This window comes from Meleagris gallopavo, chromosome 7, assembly GCF_000146605.3.
Source record: "Meleagris gallopavo isolate NT-WF06-2002-E0010 breed Aviagen turkey brand Nicholas breeding stock chromosome 7, Turkey_5.1, whole genome shotgun sequence".
NCBI classification, from domain to species: domain Eukaryota; kingdom Metazoa; phylum Chordata; class Aves; order Galliformes; family Phasianidae; genus Meleagris; species Meleagris gallopavo.
In genome coordinates this window covers 13,138,308-13,143,454 of record NC_015017.2, presented here as the reverse complement: position 1 = coordinate 13,143,454, position 5,147 = coordinate 13,138,308, and positions in this window count along the sequence as shown.

Genomic DNA, 5,147 nt, shown 5'->3' with positions numbered 1-5,147 from the left:
AGTGTAGGGTAGTGCTTTTAAGAGCTCTAGTGGAAGAGCTGGAGAAACATTTTTTTCATAGCTAGACAGGTAAGCTGATTTTGGTGGGGTGATCAGGTATCCACCAGTAAGGCTACATGCCCACAGAAACATTTATGTTTATGTTCTTTTCGAAGAGTTAAATCTGAGCTCCTGTGCAAGACAAGGTGGTGGAAAGAAGGAATGTCTTCTTGGGACCTCAAGTAAAAATGTTTTTAAGCCAACGTATAGATGTCAACTTTCATTGTGCAGTGTCCTTATCATCTGTGGGAAAGGAGATGGGTGGCAGTCTGCAGCCAGAGATAAGGACGAGGCGGAGGAGCTGTGTTTTGATCAGTGCCTTGTGGTTTGTGAAACAGTGAGTCCAATTTGGGAAAAGGAGCAAAAGTTAACGTGTCTGCAAGTATGATACTAAAAATAATAATAATAAAGAAAATCCCATAGCCCAGCAAATAGCAAACTAAGTAGAGCTGTGAAAATTATGTGGACAAAGTTGAAGTTCCAGGGTAATATGTAAAAATGGTAAGGTGGGGAGGAAAAGTTTGTAACTTACAGTTGTGGGAGTGGGCTTTTTTGTGTTTTTGTTGTTGAAGAGTGCAAGTGGTAAGGCTATTGTTGGAATAACTTGAGTATTTTACTTTTGACTGAGGTTTGCAATGCATCTGTCACACGATGTGCCTTGTTTTGCACTCCTATAAGCCAAAGCAGGCTGGCCAGAGGAGAGAGAATATCTCATTCTCCTGCATTTCGTATCTTCCCCACATGCCCAGTTAGGAGCCCAAGTCCCACCAAATCAATGCCTGAACACTCAGAGACATTAGCAAGGACAGGATTTCATGCTGGTAGTCTTTAGTAGGAGATTCAAATGCAGAAAGCAGAAATGGGTCATCCTCTACCTTTGGCTCTGCCAGCTTACATGGGGGAAGAATTTGGCCCTTTGTGTTCAAAATGATTTAGATCTGAAATACTTGCTTTTCTGCTACAGCTCAGCCCTGTGGCGATGCATGCTCTCTGCATGACTTGCCACATAAAGGCACAGAGTCTAGGGTACAAAAAAAAAAAAACAGAAATCTAAAATGTAGATTCTTCCTAAGAGCATAAGAAGTTGCATCCCTGATATATTTATTGAGTCTTTATGAAGGAAGGAGTCAGAATAAATGTAAGAAGAACAAAAAAAAAGAAGAGAGATATGAGAACAAATTCTACTTGTGCGTCTGTTCCACATAGCTCTGGATCCATTTCGGAGAACCTGGAGAGTGGTGACCAAGTGTTTTCTTGTACAATGGAGAGGGGTTGGGCAGTGGTGGTCACCTGTGTGTCGCATGCCTCTCAGTTTTCCAGACATAATCATGTGTGTTAAAGCCCTTACTGGACTATTCTTTTCAACTATGTTTGTAGATAACTGTAATATTCAGTCCTTTGTTGTACACACATTCAGAAATGTCACTTGCAATAAGCATCATCCACAACCTGTCCCTGAGAGAGAGACAGAGAAGGAGATGGAGAGAGTGGGAGAGGGTGTGTATGTGACATGATATAGAATGAGCTGACAGTTACGCAGTACTGCATCCTGAGATGTGTGCTGTTACCATACAGTCTAAGGCACCTGTGGGTTCAGCAAGGACTGGAATGATCCCTGGTGCTGGCTGGGGGAGAGTGCAAAAAGGATAAAGATGGAGGTGCAGATTGATGGCAAACAGAAGCTGTGCAAAGAGGAGCTGCCTTCGCAGATAGTGAGAGTGCTTGACCAGATGTGTGATGGAAGCAGGAAGGATGGTTTCACAGATGTGGTTTATTATCCTTCCCATGCAAAGCAGTTATGCTCATTTCAGATACAACACACAGTTGTTTGTTGGCTCCTATGAATATAAAAAGCCCTACAAACTTTTTAAAGTGGTTTATGTGGTTAAAACATGATTACAAACAGGACAGGATCAAAAAAGCTCCAGGGACCAAGTTCCCGGAGTTATGTGAGTACCTAAGAATCTGAACTTTAATTAAAACCAGGAAGAAACTGAAACCTCAGAGAATGTTTCTAACTATTGTAGCCGAAGAGGAAACTTGCAAGTATGAGGAGAGCATAAGTAGGCCAGTAAGATCTGATTGAGTCTGTAGCAAGGCTGAAACAATAGCTGAGAGAGGATGATTTTGCATGCACTGCTGTGGAGCATTAACTGTGTAATCAGCCCTGTAGGGTCTATCTTCTCACTAGTCGTGTCAGATGGACCTGGGGAATGCCACAGGGGTCAGGACAGGGTGGAAAGGGACTGAAAATTGGCGTGGTATCTTTGAGAAGGAACACTAGCAAGAAAGAAAAACAAATTGGTACATTTTTTTCTTTCCCTCCTTCTCTGAGTGCTTTGTTCTTTGAACCTTGAAAGGGAACCTGATGATCACCTGTGCTTTGTGCTGGCTTGTCTTTGAGACCATTTGTTGCCTGTGTTCTTTTAAAGCTGAAATGTTAGGAAGAGATCATTATTTTTCCTCTTTAGCTTGACCTCTTCCTCCCTTGGAGAGTTTCTCCCCATGTACTGGCTCCATCCTTCTCACACAATGCTATGTTAAAATAATGTTCAAGAGAAAACTTGAATTCCTAGGGAAAGAAAGCTTGATTTTTAGAATGAGACAAGTCCTAGAACAGAAAGACAGAGTGTCTGCAACATGTCCTGTGCCTCTCCGGAGGTGCTGTGAGGCGGTGGATGTCAGTTACGCACTGCCTCTGTCCGTTTCTGAAATAGCGATGTTAGTGCTATGTTAGTGCAAACACTTCCATAAGATGTGAACTACCCCACGGTTAACTTGTGCTCTGTGAACAGTAGGTACTTTACCCAGCAGCAGTTTATCATGAGCCGAAAGGTTATCTGTGGTTACGATCTTGATTGCCCAGCAAATTACTGAATGCCTGCGGAATTGGAGGAGAATGTGCAGCTGCAGGGTGTGTGGGTTCTTCACTGTTTCACAGTAAGGGCTGGCAGCTGAGTGCTTAAGATGCCACAGGATCCCAACAGCATTTGTTGCAGACACTGGATGTATGAGCCTCATTCTGTACCAGGCCACCTTGAGGTTGTGGCATAGCCTGGAGTGTTAAATGTGCCATTGTTCCCTTTGGGTGCTCTTCATTTGAGGCTAGTAAAGATCTGCGTCCAGCCAGAGGCAGATGAATACTATCTAAATAGGCAGGATGGCACAACTATGTCTTTGTTGAGGGAGCAAAGGTACATACTTCAGCTACAGATTATTTTTTTCAGTCCCCCAGTTTTTGCTCTTTCCCCCATTTCTGCAGTAAATGCTACCTGCCAGCTAACAGGCATGGGCCTATTTAATATGGTCAGTACACATGACCATCTGTTTGGTGTCAGAGTGCTTTGGCCTTTGTGCAGCTGCAGATTGGCTTGGCTCCATACAGTGGTGCAGGGATTTGAGGCTTTTGTTTCTGCTGTTTACAAAACATGAAATCTGTTTTTTTTGTGAAGGAAAAACTGTTTGGAAATGAAGACGTCATAAAGCTATAACAGAGCTCCTTACACAAATTAAGTGAAATCCTGCAGCATGATGTGTCAGAGGTCCGACCAGGTTTTCTGTCCAAAATGGGATTAGGGATTGTGCCATTCTATCTTCCGTATAGCATGTATAGCAAAGAAAATAGAAGAGACTTGATTGCAGTGCCTTTCCGTGGTGCCAAAAATAGTGGCCTCCAAGCTATCCCATTATTACTTCTCTCTAATTAAGAATTGGTAATTCAGACTGTGTTATGTAGGACACACACAGTGCCCAGCTGCGAGATTGCACATGACCAAATGATTTGCTTGTCTGGGCAAATTTTTGTGCACAGGCACTCCCTTGGGTGATGGGCAGAGGTAAAAATCTGATGTGTGTGAGGGAGCTTGGAGTAAACTAAATGCTTACTTTTCTTTTTCCTAGGGACTGTTTTCCCAGTGTGTTTAGGTGGAAAATACATTTGCTTCCCAGTCTTGAAGCTGTTGTACCAAGAGAAAATATTGCACAAAAGAATTTTTAAAAGTTGGAGAAGTTAACATGTAGAATACTGTAATTGGGGCTCAGAGAGTATAAAAACTTAAAATTAGTTTAGCACATCACTTGGCAGATGGGAAGTTGATTATGTAAATCTAGGAAAGTGGTAGTTGGATTTGGTTGGTCTAATTTAAACGCTGCTTCTAATCATTTTCAGTATGTGTACAGAGAATTATAGGATAACCATTATTCTGCCAAGAGGGCTCTTCATATTTAAATTTAAATCCACGAAAGAGTACCCTATTAAAATGTAAACATGCTGTGATAACAAGCAGCTAATTATGCGGGCAGGTTAGTCCAGCTGCACTGCTGGGCAGCTGTGCACATGTACTTCAAATGAGGCCTTTTCAAATGAGGCCTTTTCTCGTACCTTAGAAGTCACTGGCAGGGTCACTGTGGGGTCAGGAGGTGCCTGGGCTGCGATGGGAGCTCCCGTGAGTTCTGCTGATGCTGATCTGTGAGCAGATGGGCCCTCACATGTTTCTGGTGAAGCCAGGCCCCGACAGCACCAGGAGGAGCACAGCGATGGCAGCTCTCCCCTCCCCTCAGCCTGGTGCCTCCAACTGAACTGTAAACTCTGAGCAGCATCTTTGGAGAACCTTCCTCTTTGCATCTTGACAGCTTTCTCGTTTTGCCAAGAGGAAGATCATGCAGATTCATAGGGGAGCTGCCTAAATGACAGCTTGGTTTGATACCTGAGCAGTAAATGAAGGGAGAAGGGAAGCCTCAGCCTGGCCCCAGTGCCTGGGAGCGTGAGTGTGAGCAACCACTGGGGCTCGGCAGGCGGTGTGATGGTGGGCAGGAGGGAGATGGGGCCCGGTACCGATGGTGGAGGTGGCATACACCAGCGGGAGGCCATTTTTGCAGATGTGAGCCCCGTGCTACCTAGCGTCACTTTGCAGGTTGACGTTGGTTGGCTTTTCTTCACCGTATCTCTCGAAAGGCGCGTTAACAATAAGCAGGAGGACCGACGCCTAGGCTTTATTCCTTAACTACAGCACAAACCGCAGATTTGCGTTTGGACGCGGAACTCCTGCTTTACAGACGCCGGGGTCAGGAGGCACGGGCTGCTGGAAGCGCGAGAGCGGCACTCGGCA